A 21,413-nucleotide genomic window follows, 5' to 3' on the forward strand; every position below is an offset into this window, starting at 1 on the left:
ACCATGAGTGGCAAAACGTACTCTTCAGAAGAGCTGTGTGCATCACCACAAAAACTATGTACTTCGAAAAGCGCCCCCGTTTCACGACGGAGAGTTCTTTGAAGTTCTACACACACACAACAGACCCACCCACACGCGCACATTACTGATGAGACGGTCAGAGAGGAGATGGCAAGAGTTTTATAAATCCGCTCGGAAGGGGCTTCCGTTTTTCGAAGACATCCACGTAATCGGCAACGTCTCTGATTTCGTTGCGATTTTACCTGAACAATCACCCAAATGCACGACACTTGTAGCTTGGCGACTATCAAATAAAACGAATTCCATCACTTCGTTTCCCTCTAGCCCCCGAAAACACCACCTGAACCACAAGCCATAGATTCATCTGAATTGATTCATTAGTGTTTTTGTAGGTAAGGTTTAAGTGGGTTGGGGCCCTAACATCGAAACGGGTCCCTATGGGCTCTATATACGTGCCCTTAACTTTAGAGACCCAAATACTGCTCGATTTATGAACAATGAACGTAAAACAAGTTAAGGTAATCCAAGGTAAGGTAATCCAATTCTGTTCATATTTCACGTTTTACTTAATCTTCTATTCCCATGAGTGTTTTTTTTATTTCTGGGGTGCTATGTTTCTGTAGGTTTTGTTCTGCAGCATATTACTCTTGTATAGTGAATACTTGAATTGAGTCGCATTCATGTGTTGTTGATGAACTACGATTGAGCCTCTGAAGTTGAGGCTGAAGGAAGTACGGGTTTCTCGTGGTCATTGGGACAAAAAGGTGTCCAGATTACATGGTCATCCAATCCCTTGCCTCTCTAGAGCGCACACAGCAATGGTCATGTATGCCAAGTGCAACTGTGATTGTGCAAATGTGTGTGAAGAAGATACAAAGTTGTCAAAATATTGTCTAGGCTGAAGTAAACGATAATGCAGTACTTTCAGTGAGTAGGTGCATTTTTTGTCTAGGCCTGGTAAACTGAATGAACTGCAAGGAAGTTCATTGAGGGAGAGTGAAAAGTGGGCGATGGAGAGGAAAGAGATGAAGTGTAAAATATGTAGCTGGACGATTTCAGAAAGATGCAGAAAGAAAAAGGCACGTGTTTAATGCAAACCAGAAGAATGTGGTGTGGAGGGATGAATGTGAGTGATTGCCACACCTGCCCTTCCACAGACCCTAGTAATGTTTAATCCAGTCTTCGAATTTTAGAATTGCAACATTTTCAATGTAATTTACAACATTATTGTTGTTACTCCTTTATTTTAAAATCTATCAACCACTAACAAAGCCAATAGTCTTGGCTTGTTTAAGTGTATGTCAGTTGTCGTGTTGTCAATAACAGCACAGAGAAGCAGCAAAATACCAGGCAGGTGACACATTGTGAGAAGCACAGATGTTTAATTTACACGATTAAGGCACGCATATAATTACATCGGCCACTCTCTTTGAGGGACCATCCCAGTTTTTCTATTCCACTTAAAGGCCTACCTGTAGGTACGATTCTAGGTAAGTCAATTCACTAGCAATGGCTGCTTTTGTCATGGTTGACACATCTATAGCAACACAAAAGGATGATGGATGGAGTGTTGAACAATGCAAACACTCAACCCCAGTCACAGATCTGGGTTTAATCCATCGTTCTTTTGCTCACCATGCCACCCCAGTCTTGACCCTGTTCCTCATGGGAACAGTCCAGCCCAAACTGCCAAGCCAGGTCCTCACTGGACCAGAAACAAAGCATCCTGGGACTGGTTTCAGGGTTTCACCCTTCATCAGCCAGGCAGGCTTGAATCCAGTGGCACAGTGACCAAGGGACCCTCGACTGGGCATACCCTTCCCACTTAGTGGTGGGAGACCTATATCCCAGCAAGACCTTTTTTACTTTCCAGGAAGCCTAGGAGTCCTTTGGGTGGGCCCCAGACAATTCCTACAATATGCCAAATTGGAGAATGCGGCAAGGGAGATATAGACTGAATTCCCTGCTGCGCCACTCCCCTCAGAGGTACTAGAAGATCTCACTGGATGGGGGAAGGGCCATCATCTGATTACATTGTTTTACAGGACTCTGAGGGGAGATAAGTGTAGAACTCCATTTGTGGTCCATGGGATTGGGAACTGGGGGAACCCATTGATTATACTGATTGGACATGGGTCCGCAGGTTTAAATTGCTGTATTTCCACTGTCCACTTTCTACATCACACCTATCTTGCACCCTATAAGCTAAACAGGGTAGATGTGACCAAAGGTGCTAAATGCGAACGTCGTGGGGTAAGAGATGCTACCTTCTTGCATATAGCATGGAAATGTGTTGACATCCAGTCCTTCTGGAGCCGAGTGGTTCTGCATGTTGAGGGAGCCACTGGCCTTGTGTTTCCACTGACACCCCTCACTTGTTCATTGAGAGCCATGAACAGGCCCAAAGGTCGGAAGATGCCACATAAGCTTGCTCAACTAGCCCTTGTTTTAGCAAAACAGTGGGTGGCCATTCATTGGATGGTAAAGGGAAATCCACAGGTTCCCCGATAGCTAGGGGACGTGCTGGAGTGTGGTGCTGCAGAGGAACAGCACCTAGAAATGACCGGATCCAGAGGAGGAGATCGTGATCTGGGCACAGTTATTAGCTAATTTTACGAGATGTAGATTTGAAATCCGAAAATGATTCAGATGTAGCAGAGTGATTGTATTCTGTGTTGACCCTACAAGTAAATATATGACGACCAGGTGAGATAAGGTGAAGTAGATTGTTAATAAAAGAGGTCACGTATGGAGCCGTCAATAATATGCATATCTGAAGAGAAATGCTGTGCTTCTGTCAACCTGCACTGTCTTGTTGTAAGGTTTAAACAAAATCTATAAAATACAGTGTAAAAAAAAAGTTAATATCAATTCCACTTTGCATAAATCATACTCAATCCCACCAAATATAAATGGATAAAGTAGAAGCAGTTTTTCACCTGATAGTGGTTGATTTGGTCGCAGAGCAAATCAAAAATCAAATTGTTTTATATCAGCATACGACATTCTAAAAGACAGAGTAGATGATTTACCTATAATAAAAGCATAGAAAAGGGATGCTTAAGTTTGAATAATTTTGACATCTCAACCCAGACTTCTTACCAAATGTAAATAAAAATGATAGAACAATTGATCAATAAGTGTTTTAATGAAGGAATCTCATTTAGATATGGTTTAATAGGCGATAAAGATGCCTCACATATAAGGACATCAGCTGTTTGCAGTCTACACGACAAAGCTAATTTTTGGTTCACCCATGGCAATTTCGTCAGGGTATTGAGGTTTTTATGAATATTTAAATCTTCCTAAAAGCAAAACATTAATGCTAAAGAAATACATAAAAAAATAATTTGATGAGGTTTATCACATTTCTACATGTCATTTGTTGCACATTTTCTAAGCAAAATCTTGTTATGGCTCTTAGAGCCAGACAAGACCCCTGGCTCAGTTTTGGATTGGCACATTCATCACTGGAATTATGCAGCAACAAACAACGGATCAAATTGTACAACACGGTTGACTAAGTTATGTGGCAAGAAATGACGAATTCTTCAGCACAATGCAGGACATTCTTAGACAGTATTATTGTATTGTTCTGTCTCTTTAAAACATATTAGTACTGTTTGGAAACACCTTTTACCCCAGTAACACTTTAGTGGGTACTGTACTTACTCTCTCAAAATCTGTTAAGAGTTTGAGTGACTCCTTTGACTCCTAATTGTTCTTAACTTCCCAAAGAGCTTTTGCTTCTTCATCCTGCACCTACTATTTTAAAATCAGGTGAAAAATACTTCACTTGCTTCCTACATACAAGCATACAGCATACAACGGCGAGGCCTTGATTGGATCTCATCTGGATTACACAACTTCGCTCTACCATGCGTTCCCAAAATATCTTTCACAGAAGCTCCAGGTTATCCAAATAACACCAGCTCAATTTAAACTCAGGTGTCCACGTGGCACCCATGCCAGGTTATTTCTTCAAAAATTGCAATCTTACAGCATGTCCAACTCAATACCTGCTGTATAGTTCGTAATACCTTGCATAGGAAGTACCCTGACTTTATTAACAAGACACCTCCAAAGAAGCAACTCTGCGAGGATATAAAGGTCTTCCTCCCTGAAGTATCTAGTTGTTCATAGGTTCAAGAAACAAAGAATAAGTGGACTCACGGTCTTGGCAGCAGGACTCTGTAATTTATTTGCATCTTGGTTACAATCAGAGACATCCACCCAGTCATTTCGCTCCCAACTTTTCACCAAGTTTTTGTTTTTTAAATATATATTACAGGTCTAGGAAAGCCACTTTTTCTGCATTGTCACCCTAGAATTTTCGCCTTTTTCTGGACTCAAAGTTTCTCTCTTTGAAGCTCTGTGCAAGTTATCCATGCTAACCAGGAATAAAGTGCCTGTGCTTCTCCCTGAAACATGATCAAATTGACTTACACCTGACTGACATATTTAACCTGCCTTTAAGTATATGATATATTGAATTCACCCAGGGCCTGAGTTAAATGCCACCTGAGCAATGCAGCACCTTTTATACCACCCACAGAATGGGCCTAAAAAACATGGCTTTGGGCCTACCATTGCAACCTGCAGTGTAAAACATGTAGAGCAACCTGTCTAAACACCCTTTTGACAGGCAAATACCTTCCTTTTCAGTATTAACAAGGCACCCCTACATAGGATTTGTAGTTCATAGGGAAAGGTGCATCACATTTAAAAGTAGGACATGTGGACAATTAATGTCAGCATGTCCCTACCATGAAATCCCAAACTATTATCACTGCGCAGGCCTGGCTGTCCTATACATAAAATCAGAGTACAGATTAAAATATTGATAATGCCATCTTGGGTGTACAACCAGCTAGAGAAATAATTAAGCTATAATTTTTAATAGATATTAAAAATCCTGTTTAATTGTGGCCACGTTTTTAATAGGTATTAGGGAATTTAGGTAGATTTTTTTAAAAAAAGTTACCTTCACCCAGCTCCTGGAGGCTAATTTGCATTAGCTCTCCAGTAACTACCCATCCTTTACTGAGGTGTGATTTTCCTCCCAGGAGCTACACAATAGACCACTTTGATTGACAGCCCGTCCTGAATGGGGAGGGATGACTGCTCTGATCTCAGCTGGACATTGAGGGTGGGAGCTGCTGCCTCTCCTGTTGATACATTTGTGTCAAATCCTGCCCGAAAGATCAGTCTAAGGCACATGTACAACTTTTGAGACTCTTAAAATGACCAAACAGGATCAGAACACAATCCTGTGTTTCTCCGCTCTGGTGCTGTAGAACCATGTCTTGTTTTGCCAGAATTCTATCTCATTTTTAATTTTGGATCCAGGACCTAGTTCAAACTAGATTTTAGTAATAAATGTGGGAGAACTAATCATTTCTATAGTAAACACCACTACACACCCCACCTCTCAGACCCCAAATTTAGTGTGGCTGAATACTTTCACATCTTGGAATTGCCATGCCACATTGCATTTTGGGCTTGTTGGCAGGTAGGAAAAGAGGAACTACTGAAAATGTAGGGAGGCCAGGACTTGGGAACTTTACACTATAGTTTATGCTATTGTTTAGGGGGTGCACAGGAGGCAAACCCACCCACTAACTTTTGCCGTCCATAAATGTGACACCCCAAGACAGCCTCCCCAGGACCCTTTCTGGACCTGCAGTAGACTGGACCTCCTGTTTGTGACCTGAGAGGAGCCGTGAAGGATGAGACCTGCTCCTTCTTGTACCCAGGACAAAGAAGTGGACTTCAAGAGCCAATTGTCTGACCTTCGTGTGCGTACAGGGCCACAACAAGCTCAAAGAGACCTTTCAATGTGCCCAGCTGACCAGTGGCAACTAGATGTGGACTGGACTTTGCTTTTGGCCACAGGCTGACACCCTAAGAGGCTCTAAATCCCATCCCTTGAGATCCTTAGGCCTTAAAAGTGCACTTAGACGTTGGTTTGGGCACCAGAAGAAAGTTTAAAAACTTTTGAAACTTTTCCTGCATAGGTGCAGAGCTTCAGCAGGGCCTACCAGGAAAAGTATCAAACTCACAGTTCCAAAGTGTCAGATTGAATTTTGGCTTCATCCCTCATGGACATCTCGGCACCTTTGAAAAGAAGGACAGAGTCCCATTCTGCGTTGGGAACATTTTCAATGAGAAATCTCCAAGGATCCAGAAGACAGTAGTATGATCATGCTGCAGGTATTTGGCCTCCTGTACCACAGTGGTGGCTACAATTCCAGCTGTGACTTGCATGGGAAGGATGTTTCTTCTCAAACAATGACAGTCCCATTCAGCATTGGGGCGTAGGTGAAATTGTAATGTTTTTTCATGAAAGTGATAAAATCCCTTTCTATAATGGGACTTAGAAGCTTTTCTGAATGTTTTGATTTACAGACTTTTACTGAACCAATCTACTTGGCGAATCTGTGCTCTAGCGTGGTCAGCCTAAATTTGCACTTTTGTACCATGCAACTACTTCCATAGACTATCATTGGCGCTTAGTGCTTTTTGGTACTATTTCTACTTAAGAATTAAAAAACCCATTTCTTGGTTCCTTTTGTCATTTTGGTGTCATTTTATTTAATATATTTTACACTATTGATCTAGTATGGTTTGAGATTTGTATTGCTTAGTGTTTTGACTTTCCTACTCTTTTGGTCCTGCATAAACACTACACATTTAAGCCTGTCTTCAATGTGTTATAGGTAGCTACCAGGGGGATGAACCCAGGTTAAGTGACTTTGAGTGAGCAATACACCGAGGAGATTGCCGACGCTGATCCAATATTGCCCTGTCTACCACAGGAGCCACTGTAGGAACTGCTGCCTCGCAGCCTAACGGCTTACGGCTGCATCACAGCCTCGCAGTCCACTGCTTGTCAACCCAGTGCAGCCCGAAGCATTTTGCCTGCATTGTGGCGCATTGTGTCCCCTGGCCCAATGCAAGAGGCGGTCAGGTGCAGAGAGTCCCTGAAGTGAGGACATGCACCGGTAGAAACACCACAGCTGCAACGGTAGACTCACCCATGCAGATCGTGTAAGCAATTGTGCATTGTGACTTGGATTGGTGGATAGGGGCCAGAAGTCACCAGCCGCTAGTCTCCAGACACTGATACTGCAACCACTCACCCTTGTGGAGACAGCTATAGCCATGAGATGCCTCAGCCAGTGAGCTGGTGTTAAGTGTAGTAGCAGGCTAGACAACCTACTGGGGGACACCTAACTTCAGTTACTATTGGATTGGTCATCATCGAGGGGAGGCATAAAGGTACAGAGGCAAGTTTAACCTTCTGTTGGTGCTGGAGGCACAAGATGTTCTGAAGCTTGAAGCCCAGACACTCCATGCCTGTTCTGCCCTCCCTGGTGTCAGCTGGAGTCAAAGTTGGTTCGTTTTTTAAGTGCTAGATGGGAGCACTTGTGTGGAGAGGTGTAGAGAGAGTTGGCTCTGTGGTTATGAGGTCAAGAGTGTGTTAGGTGCCTCCAGCAATCTTGAGTGCAGAGGTAGCCAGTGCAGCTTGTACCCAGGGGTACAAGCAATCCAGGCTCTCAGTTCATCGTCCCACCACACCCCGACAACAATGACACTGAAGAAATTGTGCTCTGGGCATGTAATTCCATCTGCTTCATATAAAATAACTAAGAAATCTACAACTCGCAATAGAAGCTTCCACTAGCAACTTTACTTGAAGAAGTTGATCCAGTGGTGGCCTATGTGAATGATGAGATGACTACAGCATATGGTGCTCCCTCCGGAGCTGAGATCGTTGACTTTACAAACAGTTCTAGAACTTCTGGAGCAATGGGGCCTAATGAGGTACCTATTGGTGTTATGAAAAAGGAGGTTGCAGCATGGGGATCTTTTCTTGGTCCACCTTTTAGGGTCGAGCCTGTGTGTGCATGCACTAGCGCATGAATCTCGCTTGCAAGACTATTGCCCTCATTACAACCCTGGCGGTGGGTGAAAAAGTGGCAGTAAAAGAAATGGAATTATGACTATGACGGAAACCACTCAAACAGACAGCCACTTTATCACACCGACCGTCACGGCGGTAGCAACAAGCACCGCAACAGTAACTGCCAACAGACAGACGGAAGACAAGGTTCCACTCACTGTATCACAAGACACCAATCCGCCAGTTTTTCCGGGGCAGTACCAACACCATCAAAAGCATGGCGGAAACAGTACACAGAAGGGAAACGACTCACCTCTGGACACTCAAGGAAGAACCACGACGTCCTGGAGCCCGAACTACAGGTGTTACCCATGCTGGTTTACCTCCTCCTACACCAGGAATACCAACGGCGGCGAAGACAACCACGGTGAGCACAGCACCTCGCACACAAGGGAGGGGGGAGGAAAAAGAGAGTGACACACACGCAACACGCAACACCCCACCCCCAACAACATACACACAAACAGATGCAACAACATTACATATCCACCCCTTATCCCTCAGGAATAATGCAAGGACAAAAGAAAGTGATTAAAGTGAGTGTAATAAGATAAAGTTCTAGAAATACGTCCTCAAAGCATAAAACAGTATCTACATATATATATATATATATACATATATATATATATATATACAAATGGAGGGACACTGCCCAGTCCATAATGTCCGTGGGCCACAGAGCCATATCACATAGGCAAAGGCCCAACTTGACTACTGCCTCAATACGGAGAGAACACTGCTGGGGCATCAGGTCGAAAATACACAGGCACCTCAGGTGGAAGGGGAAAGTGGGCTCCTCAGCCGGAAGATGGTACAACGCCACTGCTCCTGGAGGGGGCCACATGCCCATCACTCTGACTTGGAGAGTGCAAAACCACAGTCTCTCTAGTGGGTGGTCTGCCCACTCCCTGGTCCTGAGGAGTGCAAAGCCACAGTCTCTCTAGTGTGTGGTTTGCCCACTGCTTGGTCCTGGGGAGTGCAAAGCCACAGTCTCTCCTTGGACGGCTGCCCACTGGGGCTGTTGCTGCTGGCAGTGGTGCTGGTGGCGGTGCAGGTGGCGGTGCTGCCAGTGGCGGGGGGAGGCTCCAGCCCTTCCCCTGCAGCTTCAGATGGCTGAAGTGCCATGGCTGGTGTTGTTTGCTCAAATGTTGCTCCAGCACCAGGCTCCACATCCAACCTGCCTGCGGCGTCTGTGCCTTTGTCATTGCCCTTGGCAGCTGGTGGCCCCTTCTTGCCTTTGCCAGCTGGTGGTGCCCCCTTACTTTTGCCAGCTGGTGGTGCCTCCTTGCCTTTGCCAGCTGGTGGTGCCTCCTTACCTTTTCCAGCTGGTGGTGCCTCCTTCCTTTTGCCAGCTGGTGGTGCCTCCTTGCCTTTGCCAGCTGGTGGTGCCTGCTTTCCTTTGCCAGCTGGTGCTCCCTTTTTGGCCTTGCCAGTTGGTGCTCCCTTTTTGCCCTTGGCAGCTGGTGCAGGCATACTGGCTGTGTGGATGGGTGTCTCCTCAGAGTCTCTCACAAGTGCAGTGGCTGTAGAAACGACAGTGGCCGTGGACTGTGTGGCTGAGGTGCTAGCCTGGGTCCTGACCACCGTGGCCCGAAGTGAAGGACGGAGGGGGAGGGGCAGGGAATAGGTCAAGGGTGAAGAGGAAAAGCTTTTTAGGGACACTGGGATTGGAAGGTTTTGGAGTGGAATAAGAGGGAGTGGTGGTAGGAGGTGTCTGCTGTGTTTGGGTGCAGAAGCATGGACTGGACGCTGTCGTGAGGTGGATGGCTGTTGGGAGTCTGAGTGCTTGCGTTTGTGTACTTTGGGAGGAGGGGGCACAGACCCAGTGGGAGAGGACACAGGGGACGTGTGCATGGATGTGGGGGTGTTGACTTCCAGTGAGGGGCGTGTAGTGATGGGCGTGATGGTGATGGGGTAGTGGATGAGGATGTAGTGAATGCATGTGTGAGTGGAGACACTACTGGGAGGGAGGTGGGCGAGGAGGGGGACACAGTGGAGGCAGCGGATGTTGGTGTGTCTCCATCTGGATGGTCTTGTGTGAGTGCCTATGGGATGAAGTGTGGTGCTTGTGTTTGCCTGAGCCACTTCTGTGTGTTGATTTGGGTGCATGCTGGTCTGATGGTGTGCTTGGTATACGATGGGGTTGAGGGGAATGGGACTGGGTAGAAGAACTAGGAGGGGGGAGGATAGAGACAGGAACACTTGGTCAGTGCCAGCAACAACACCACTGTTGGCATACACAACACACAAGGAACAGCCCTATGCACTAAGCCATGCACGACCAGTTACAATGCTAGTCACCAGGCCATGGAGGACAATGCCTAACGCCAATAGCAGCACACCTGAAACCCACAGAACCCTGCCCAGTAGAAGATGGCCACTAGCTTATTTAGGGCTGGAGTGCATCAGAGCCTGCCCAACATGGAACCTACCCAGCCATGTTCGTCCTGGCCTAGGGGCACCTACAGGCCCACATCCCCCACCCAGATAACACCCCACCATGCGTAATTTTCTGATTCTGAAACTGTACTCACCCCCTTGTGGCTGCTGTGAGGCCTTCAATCGCCCATCCAACTCCGGATAGGCCACTGCCAGGATGCAGAACATCAGGGGGGTCAGGGTTCGACGGGCACCCCTTCCTCGTTGGGAGGCCATCCCCATCTGGGCCTCCGCCGTCTTCCTTGCCCAGTGGCACAGGTCATCCCACTGTTTGCGACAGTGGGTGCCCCGCCTGTCAAAGACCCCCAGGGTCCGCACGTCCTTGGGGATGGCACGCAAATACCCTTTATCTGATGGATGCTGACCTTCAGACAATGATACATAGGAAATGGGATCAGCCATACTGTCCGGCCTGTTACACTCATAGCCCACCATATCCCTCCCATCCCCTTACGCACAGACATTGACCACCAGACATGCAGCACTCTGCCCAGGACCCCTCAGCCACCCCCCCCTTTCATGAGGCTTACACACAAGGCACTCCATGCATTCATGCCCCATGCATTGTGCTCACAGTGTACTCACCCGTTGGTCTGGAGGACTATAAAGTAAACGGTACTGGGGTAGGACCTCATCAACTAGTCTCTCCAACTCCTCTGAAGTGAAGGAAGGGGCTCTTTCCCCAGAGACTCGAGCCATGATCGCTTCCATACACAAGTCACAGCAGCACTTGCAGTGTAGGTCCTCTCCTGTTGAAGGTCAGGTAGCAAGTGAGTGAACAGATAGAAAATGGCAGTCACGTCCGCGGCGGTGCAGTGGCTACTGGAACCCATAGGGCCCAATGATAACCAATGTGGTGTTGCACGGCGGTCCTCAACCGCCTCCCGCAACGCCGCACAGCGTCAGCGGAATTACCTAATTTCCACTTGTCCCTCAACACAGGTCAGGCAGCCGGCCATTTCATGGGGAAACAGGCCATGGCACCTAACTGCGTCACAGCAGACATAGGCACATTTACAGGACTACATGTTAGCATACTGTTTCTGTCACACCATGTAAGTATTTTACTCTGAGGATTTGTTTGAGTATGACCATCTGCTCACTGTTTTTCACCCTAGAGTTCAACCGCTGAGGATGAATAGGAGATTGAGACATACCCCGTGTACAGACCCCTGGTGGACCTGGCAACAATGGAGGACAGGCACATTATCCTCACCTAGAGACTTGATAGGGCCACAATCCAAGAGCTGTGTGCCCAATTGGAGCCAGACCTGTACTCAGCTATCCGTCACCCCACTTGGATCCCCCATCTTGTGCAAGTCCTATTGTTGTGTAGCCATTTTAGTTATAGCTCCATGCACGTTATTTTAACACACTAGGCTGCTGTGCACTTTAACCTAGATATATTTTATCCAGCCTTGTCTTATTATTGTTACAATAACCATTTTTACGGTCTTGTTTTATTTCCGTCTATCTAACTGTTTTTGCCTAGGCCAGCACTCTGTTCTCAAACAAAACATTCTTGATCACTCTGTGCTTCTTCCAAGGTACATTGCCGGTGAATGTGGAAAATACACATCCTTACGTAGGGACATTTGCTCAGGTATTGGGGTTGATGTCTTCCCAGGGGAACCTGAAAGGTAGATTTAGAGCTTAACATGCTGTGCTCTATCCTAAGCCTAGGTAGGAAGTAGTCCATTGATTATAGTGACAATATGATAGTGTTGTTTGTATTCCTCCCTCTCTTAGTCACAATTCTAATATTGTCATGTTGTGTTGTCCTGGTTATTGCAGCTCACGCTTTGTTATCTAAGATGCAGTTGTTTTATTGAACTCATTACTGAAACACATACTGCCTCTGTATGTCATTTATATATGAGACTGAACTGTGGGTGAGAGAACCGGATGAGACCTGAGTGACCACAACTTCCCTGAGAAGCCAAATATGTTATGCGCTCGGCTGCCCAGTCATCCGTATCCCTGGATGGAGATGAGGCACTGCTAGTTAACCGGAGCAAAACCCGGATTGGAGCGACAGGTGTCACCCGCAGTGGGTTAGACTTAGTCTCCCACACCACGGGCAATTCTGCCGCTCAAAATCCAGTAGTCTCATTAGAATAATGAGAGCCTACGCGACATGGCGCTGCCAACGTTTGGTCAGGCTCTGATTTTCGGGTCCTCCGGACTATCTCTGTCTCATAATATATAATGACGCCTCAATACCTTATACGGAGACGTCCGTGGTACTGAGGATTTCCACCCCAGTTACGTATGCTATCCTATTTTTAACTCGAGGTTGTTCAAGCTTGAACTTTAAAAGGAAAGCTCTATTTTGGTGTACCTTCTCTGAACATATAGGCCCTCATTAAAACCCTGGCGGTCGGTATTAAAGCGGAGGTTTTGCCAACAGGCCGGTGGAAAAAGAAATGGGATTACGACCGTCGCAGAAACCGCCAATATAGACAGCCACTTTAACACTCTGACCGCCACAGTGGTAGAAACAAACAGCGCGGCGGACACCGCCAACAGACAGGCAGGAGGAAAAGTACCGCCCACTGTATTACAAGAGGCCTATCCGCCACCTTTTCCGGGGCGGAAACAATGCTATCAAAAGCACGGTGGAAACAGTACACAGAAGGGAAAACACTCACCTCTCAACACCCAATGAGGAACCAGGACGCCATGGAGCCCGAACTTCATGTGTTACCTATGTTGGTTTACCTCCTCTTCTACCAGGAGTACAAACGGCGGTGGCGGCGACCACGGTGAGTACTGCACCTACAACACAGGGGACGGGTGGAGGAAAGAGAGTGACACACACACGCAACACCCCCACCCTCACACACAACATACACACAAATACATGCAGCAACATCACTTGTACACCCCCCACCCGCTGGAAGAAAACAATCACAAAAGGAAATGATTGTAACAATTGTAATCATTAAAAATCCATTAGTCAAAACTCAAAATTCAGTATATACAAATATGTACACCAGCTACACAGGTCCGGATAGTGTACTAATCATTGTCCGTGGACCACTGGGCCCAAAATGCATGGGCGAGGCCCACACATGGTACCTGACTGGAAACAGAGAGAACACTGCTGGGGCATCAGATCGAAAATATACAGGCACCTCAGGGGGAGGGGGAGGGAGGGCACCTCAGTCTGATGAAAGCACAATGCCACTGCTGCACGAGGGGGCTCCATGCCCATTGATGTATCCTGGGAGTGCAAAGCCACAGTCTCTCAAGTCTCTCCAGTGGGTGGTTTGCCCACTGCTTTATCCTGGGGAGTGCAAAGCCACAGTCTCTCAAGTCTCTCCAGTGGGTGTTTTGCCCACTGCTTTATCCTGGGGAGTGCAAAGCCACAGTCTCTCAAGTGGATAACAGTCTCCACTGGTTCTGGAGGGGGCTTTGTGCCCAGAGTGCTTCATCCTGCCAAAGACTGAGGTAGTGGATGTGATACTCCACTGGTTCTGGAGGGGGCTGTGTGCCCAGAGTGCTTCATCCTGCCAAGGACTGAGGTAGTGGATGTGATACTACACTGGCTCTGGAGGGGGCCTGGTGCCCAGAGTGCTGCATCCTGCAAGGACTGAGGTAGTGGATGTAATACTCCACTGGTTCTGGAAGGGGCTTTGTGCCCAGAGTGCTTCATCCTGCCAAGGCCTGAGGTAGTGGATACCTTTCTCCACTGATTCTGGAAGGCGCTTTGTGCCCAGAGTGCTTCATCCTGCCAAGGACTGAGGTAGTGGATGTGATACTCCACTGGTTCTGGAGGGGACCTGGTGCCCAGAGTGCTGCATCCTGCCAAGGACTGAGGTAGTGGATGTATCTCTCCACTGGTTTTGGAGGGGGCTTTGTACCCAGAGTGCTCCACGTGCAATGTGGCCGGTACAATTCCCTCACCTGGGTGTGCGTGCCACGGGATTTGCGAGGTTCAGGTAGCATGATACGCCATGGAGGCAGTGACATACTCCACACTGCTGCGGCTGCGCCTTCCACCTGCAGGTGCAAACAGTGATAGAAGTAATGCCTCATGGAAGCTGCCCAGGGTCCAGGAACTCTCCTCGAGCCTCAGACGACTGACCACTGGGGATGGTAGCCATGTCAGCGGTGGTGCCTGTGACCGAGGACGCAGCGGGCCGGTGGCAGTGCTTGCGGCGGTGTCTGTTGTGGCGGTGCTGCCGCCGGTGCTGGAGGCAGTGCATGGGTCATGTAGACGTGCCGGAGGTGGTGCAGGTGGCGGTGCTTGCGGCGGTGTCTGTCACGGCGGTGCTTGAGGCGGTGCTGACGGCGGTGCATGGGTCAGGACCTGCAGAGGGACACAGCAGGACTTCTCCTGCAGCTTCAGACGGCTGCCCACTGGGGAAGAGGCCGGGGACTGTCGTTGAGGCTGTAGACGTGCCGGGGGCGGTGCAGGTGGCAGTGCAGGTGGCGGTTGTGGTGGCAGGGCAGCTAGCGGTGTTCGTTGCCGTACAGGTTGGCGTGGTCGTGGACAGAAAGTGTGACACTGGTCCCTCAGTCGGTGCCACCATGCCCTCTCCTGACCTGCTCTTCAGCTTTTGGCCCTTCCCCAGCTTTGATGGTGCCGCAGTTGTCTTGCCACTATCCCCTTTGTTTTTTGCTGAGCCCTTGGTGGCTGGTACTTTTGGCTTCTCTCTCTGGGATGTGGGCACCTTTTTCACCTTGTCAGGTGGCGGAATGTCCTTGCCCTCGCTACGTGGCACACTGGCAGACCTGATGTGTGGTGCACTCGATGATCCCACAGATGCTGCCACCACTGTGCCGGGGGATTTGGTGGCTGAGGTGCTGGGCTGGGACCTGGAAAGCCTGGCCCTAGGGGAAGGTCGGGGGGGAGGTGAAGGGAAGAGGTCAAGGTTGTAGGAGGCTGGCCTGGCTTATAGTGGGTACCTTGTGGTACTTACACCTTGTGCCAGGTCCAGTTATCCCTTATTAGTAGCATAGAGGTGTTTCTAGTAGCTTAGACAGATAGAAGGTAGCTATGTCAAAGCAGTTTAGGCTGAACTAGGAGACATGCAAAGCTCCTACTATACCACTTATATAATATAGCACAATATCACAAGAAAACACAGTACTCAGAGTTACTAAAAATAAAGGTACTTTACTTTGCCAAAAGTATCTCAGAGAATACCCTCACTTAGGAGGTAAGTAATATACACAAGTTATATGTACACAAACCCAAAACAGGTAAGTAACAGTAAGAAAAGTAATGCAAACAATGTAGAATCACAATAGGATGCAATAGGTAGGCATAGGTCTAGGGGTGACATAAAACATATACTCCAAAACCGGAATACGAATCACGAATGGACCCCAGACCTATGGGAGATTGTAGAGGGTCGCTGGGACTGTAAGAAAACAGTAAGGGTGTCCAAAATACCCCACCTCAAGACCCTGAAAAGTAGGAGTAAAGTTACCCTACTACCCCAAAAAGAAACAATAGTCGTGATAGGGGATTCTGCAAGAACCACAAGCACCAGCAAAACACTGAAGATGGATTCCTGGACCTGAGGACATGAAAAGGAAGGGGACCAAATCCAAGAGTCGCGATAGTGACCGGGGGGGCAGGAGCCAGGGAAACCCTGGATGAAGGTGCAAAAGGGCTGGCTCTGGGTGGAAGAAGCCAAAGATTCTGCAATAAAAAAAGGGCTAGGAACTTCTCCTTTGGATGGAAGATGTCCCATGGCGTGCTGGATGTTGCAGAAGTGTTTCCATCCAGAAATACCTCAAACAAGCCTTGCAAGCTGCAAGGGTCGCGGTAGAGGTTTTTGGGTGCTGCTGGGGACCAGGAAGAACCAGGATGTCGCCCCTTGGAGGAGGAGACAGGCGGGGCGCTCAGCAACTCAGAAGCAGGCAGCACCCGCAGAAGTACCAGAGCAGGCACTTGGAAGTTCTGTAAAGTCAGAAAAGGAGGGTCCCACGACGTCCGAGTCCAACTCAGCAGGTTGAGCACTGCAGGACAGAGTGCTGGGGATCCAGGCTGGGCTGTGCACAAAGGAATCCTTGGAGAAGTGCACAGAAGCCGGAGCAGCTGCAAATCACGCAGTACACAGGTTTGCTGTCTGGTGTGGGGAGGCAAGGACTTACTTCCACCAAATCTGGACAGAAGGGCTACTGGACTCTGGTAGACACTTGGACCCAGCTCCTGTGTCCTGGGGACCACACTCGTCAGGATGAGAGGGGACCCAGAGGACTGGTGATGCAGTATTTTGGTACCTGCATTGGCAGGGGGAAGATTCTGTCGACCCACGGGATATTTCTTCTTGGCTTCCAGTGCAGGGTGAAGGCAGACAGCACTCAGAGCATGCACCACCAGGAAACAGTCAAGAAAGCCGGCAGGATGAGGTGCTACAATGCTGCTGGTAGTCGGCTTGCTACTTTGTTGTGGTTTTGCAGGCGTCCTGGAGCAGTCAGTGGTTGATCCTTTTCAGAAGTCGAAGAGGGAAGTGCAGAGGAACTCTGGTATGCTCTTGCGTTCGTTATCTGAGGAATAGCCCAGAGGAGAGACCCTAAATAGCCAGAAAAGGAGGGTTGGCTACCAAGAAAGGAGGTTTGGCTACCAAGAGAGGTAAGAACCTATCAGGAGGGGTCTCTGATGTCACCTGCTGGCACTGGACACTCAGAGCAGTCCAGTGTGCCCCCAACACCTCTGAATCCAAGATGGCAGAGGTCTGGGACACACTGGAGGAGCTCTGGGCACCTCCCCTGGGAGCTACTGGTCAAGGGAGTGGTCACTCCCCTTTCCTTTGTCCAGTTTCGCGCCAGAGCAGGGCTGGGGGATCCCTGAACCAGGGTAGACTGGCTTATGCAGAGATGGGCACCATCTGTGCCCATCAAAGCATTTCCAGAGGCTGGGGGAGGCTACTCCTTCCCAGCCCTTCACACCTATTTCCAAAGGGAGAGGGTGTAACACCCACTCTCAGAGGAAATACTTTGTTCTGCCTTCCTGGGCCGGGGTTGCCCAGACCCCAGGAGGGCAGAATCCTGTATGAGGGGTTGGCAGCAGCTGCAGTGGAAACCCCGGAAAGGCAGTTTGGCAGTACCCGGGTTCTGTGCTAGAGACCCGGGGGATCATGGAATTGTCCCCCGGTAGGAAGTTGGCTCTGTATATACTATTTCAAAGTAAGAAATAGTGTGCACAGAGTCCAGGAGTTCCCCTTAGAGGTAAGATAGTGGCAAAAAGAGATAATTCTAATGCTCTATTTGTGGTAGTGTGGTCGAGCAGTAGGCTTATCAGAGAGTAGTGTTAAGCATTTGTTGTACACACACAGACAATAAATGAGGAACACACACTCAAAGACAAATTCCAGGCCAATAGGTTTTTTATATAGAAAAATATATTTTCTTAGTTTATTTTAAGAGCCACAGATTCAAGATTTACAAACAATACTTCAAATGAAAGGTATTTTACTCAGGTATTCTAGGAACTTTGAACAATCACAATACCATGTACAGTTTTGACAAAAATGCCAATAAGCTATTTTAAAAGTGGACACACTGCAAAAATCAACAGTTCCTGGGGGTGGGGGGGGTAAGTAAATGTTAAGTTCACAGGTAAGTAAAACACTTACAGGGTTCAAAGTTGGGTCCAAGGTAGCCCACCATTGGGGGTTCAAGGCAACCCCAAAGTTACCACACCAGCAGCTCAGGGACAGTCAGATGCAGAGGTCAAAGTGGTGCCTAAAACACATAGGCTTCAATGGAAATAGAGGTGCCCTGGGGGGTTTTGTAGGGTACCGGGGGGGACACAAGCAGGCACAGAAAGTACACCCTCAGCGGCACAGGGGCGGCCGGGTGCAGAGTGCAAACATGCATCGGGTTTCTAATAGGAATCAATGGAGAGACCAGGGGGTCCCTTCAGCGATGCAGGCAGGCACAGGGACGGCTCCTCGGAGTAGCCACCACCTGGGCTAGGCAGAGGGTCACCTGGGGGTCACTCCTGCACTGGAGTTCGGTTCCTTCAGGTCCTGGGGGCTGCGGGTGCAGTGTGGTTTTCAGGCGTCGGGTTCCTTGAAACAGGCAGTCGCGGTCAAGGGGAGCCTCTGGATTTCCTCGGCAGGCGTCGCTGTGGGGGCTCAGGGGGGTCAACTCTGGCTACTCACGGGCTTGCAGTCGCCGGGGAGTCCTCCCTGTAGTGTTGGTTTTCCGCAGGTCGAGCTGGGGGCGTCGAGTGCAGAGTGGAAAGTCTCACACTTCCGGCGGTAAACGTGTGGTCTTTAAAAGTTGCTTCTTTGTTTCAAAAAGTTGCAGTTTCTTGAACTGGGCTGCTGTTCTCGGGAGCTCCTTGGTCCTTTAGATGCAGGGTAGTCCTCTGAGGCTTCAGAGGTTGCTGGACCCTGTTGGATGCGTCGCTGTTGCAGTTTTCTTCAAAGTAGTGGGCCTGGGGCCAAATCAGTTGTCGACTCTGTCTTCACTGCAGGGCTTCAGGTCAGCAGTCCTTCTTCTTCTTTAGGTTGCAGGAATCTATCTTCCTCGGTTCTGGGTGCCACTAAATACTCAATTTAGGGGTTTGTTGAGGTCTGGGAGGGCAGTAGCCAATGGCTACTGGCCCGAGGGTGGCTACACCCTCTTTGGGCCTCCTCCATGTGGGGAGGGGGGCACATCCCTAATCCTACTGGGGGGACTCCTCCTTCTACAAGATGGAGGATTTCTAAAAGTAAGAGTCACCTCAGCTCAGGATACCTTAGGGGCTGTCCTGACTCGTGGGTGACTCCTCCTTGTTTTCCTCATTATCTCCTCCAGCCGTGCCGCCAAAAGTGGGGGCAGTGGCCGGAGTGGCCGGAGTGGCGGGCATCTCCACTAGCTGGGATGCCCTGTGGCGCTGTAACAAAGGGGGTGAGCCTTTGAGGCTCACCGCCAGGTGTTACAGTTCCTGCAGGGGGAAGTGAGAAGCACCTCCACCCAGTACAGGCTTTGTTCCTGGCCACAGAGTGGCAAAGGCACTCTCCCCATGTGGCCAGCTACATGTCTGGTGTGTGGCAGGCTGGCAAAAACTAGTCATCCCACACTGGAAGTTGGGTATGTTTTCAGGGGGCATCTAAGATGCCCTCTGGGTGTATGTTTACAATACAATACACACTGGCATCAGTGTGCATTTATTGTGCTGAGAAGTTTGATACCAAACTTCCCAGTCTTCCATGTAGCCATTATGGTGCTGTGGAGTTCGTGTATGACAGACTCCCAGACCATATACTCTTATGGCTACCCTGCACTTACAATGTCTAAGGTTTGGCTTAGACACTGTAGGGGCATAGTGCTCATGTACATATGCCCTCACCTGTGGTATAGTGCACTCTGCTTTAGGGCTGTAAGGCCTGCTAGAGGGGTGACTTACCTATGCCACAGGCAGTGTGAGGTTGGCATGGCACTCTGAGGGGAGTGCCATGTCGACTTAGTCCTTTTCTCCCCACCAGCACACACAAGCTGGCAAGCAGTGTGTATGTGCTGAGTGATGGGTTCCTAGGGTGGTATAAGACATGCTGCAGCCCTTAGAGACCTTCCCTGGCATCAGGGCCCTTGGTACCAGGGGTACCAGTTACAAGGGGCTTACCTGGGTGCCAGGGTTGTGCCAATTGTGGAGACAAAAGTAAAGTTTAGGGAAAGAACACTGGTGCTGGGGCCTGGTTAGCAGGGTCCCAGCACACTTTGAAATCATAACTTAGCATCAGCAAAGGCAAAAAAAGTCAGGGGGTAACCATGCCAAGGAGGCATTTATTTACACCCCTCAATACCAGACTGGTATTGGGGGGACAATTCCATGATCTTAGACATGTTACATGGCCATGTTCGGAGTTACAATTGTGACGCTACACATAGGTAGTAACCTATGTGTAGTGCACGCGTGTAATGGTGTCCCCGCACTCACAAAGTTCGGGGAATTTGCCCTGAACAATGGGGGGGCACCTTGGCTAGTGCCAAGGTGCCCACACACTAATTAACGTGGCACCTAACCTTCACCAAGTGAGGGTTAGACATATAAGTCACTTATAAATAACTTATGTGCAGTGAAAAATGGCTGTGAAATAACGTGGACGTTATTTCACTCAGGCTGCAGTGGCAGTCCTGTGTAAGATTTGTCAGAGCCCACTATGGGTGGTAAAAGAAATGCTGCCGCCCATAGGGATCTCCTGGAACCCCAATACCCTGGGTACCTAGGTACCATATAGAAGGGAATTATATGGGTGTTCCAGTGTGCCAATGAGAATTGGTAAAATTAGTCACTAGCCTGCAGTGACAATTTTAGAAAGCAGAGACAGGATAAACACTGAGTTTCTGGTTAGCAGAGCCTCAGTGATACAGTTAGGTACCACACAGGGAACACATATAGGCCACAAACTTATGAGCACAGGGGTTCTGGCTAGCAGGATCCCAGTGACACATATAAAACACACTGACAACATAGGATTTTCACTATGAGCACTGGGCCTTGGCTAGCAGGATCCCAGTGGGACAGTAAAAACACCCTGACATATACTCACAAATAGGCCAAAAGTGGGGGTAACAAGGCTAGAAAGAGGCTACCTTCCTACACAACCCCCCCCCCCCAAACAAAAGGACAATAAGGCTAACCTTGGCCAGTTGAGTCTTTATTGTCTAAGTCGTGATAAGTGGAGAGTAGCTCTGCAATAGATTGGTTACTCCCTTTATCATCCACTATATGGTTACTTCCCTGTGGGGATGTAAACCACCATGTTTGAAGTTTTTTAGCTATCCAACAATGTGAAGTTATATTCTCAGAGTTCCTATTAGTATGTTTAAGTTTAGAGCAGTGGGAATTGTCCACTGAACCTATGTCAAGTGACGAGAATGCCAGACAGGGATGCTGTCTCAATAAAGCCATACCTGGGCAAAAACTTTGTCCATATGGCTGTAAGAGAGAACAGAGTTGCTGTTTCTCTTGAGTTGGAGCAGGTCAGGGATGCTGTCCCATGAGCTCCACACTAGGGCAGGGCTGCTGTCCTAA

The sequence above is a fragment of the Pleurodeles waltl genome, chromosome 9 (genome assembly GCF_031143425.1).
Source record: "Pleurodeles waltl isolate 20211129_DDA chromosome 9, aPleWal1.hap1.20221129, whole genome shotgun sequence".
Classification (NCBI taxonomy): Eukaryota; Metazoa; Chordata; class Amphibia; order Caudata; family Salamandridae; genus Pleurodeles; species Pleurodeles waltl.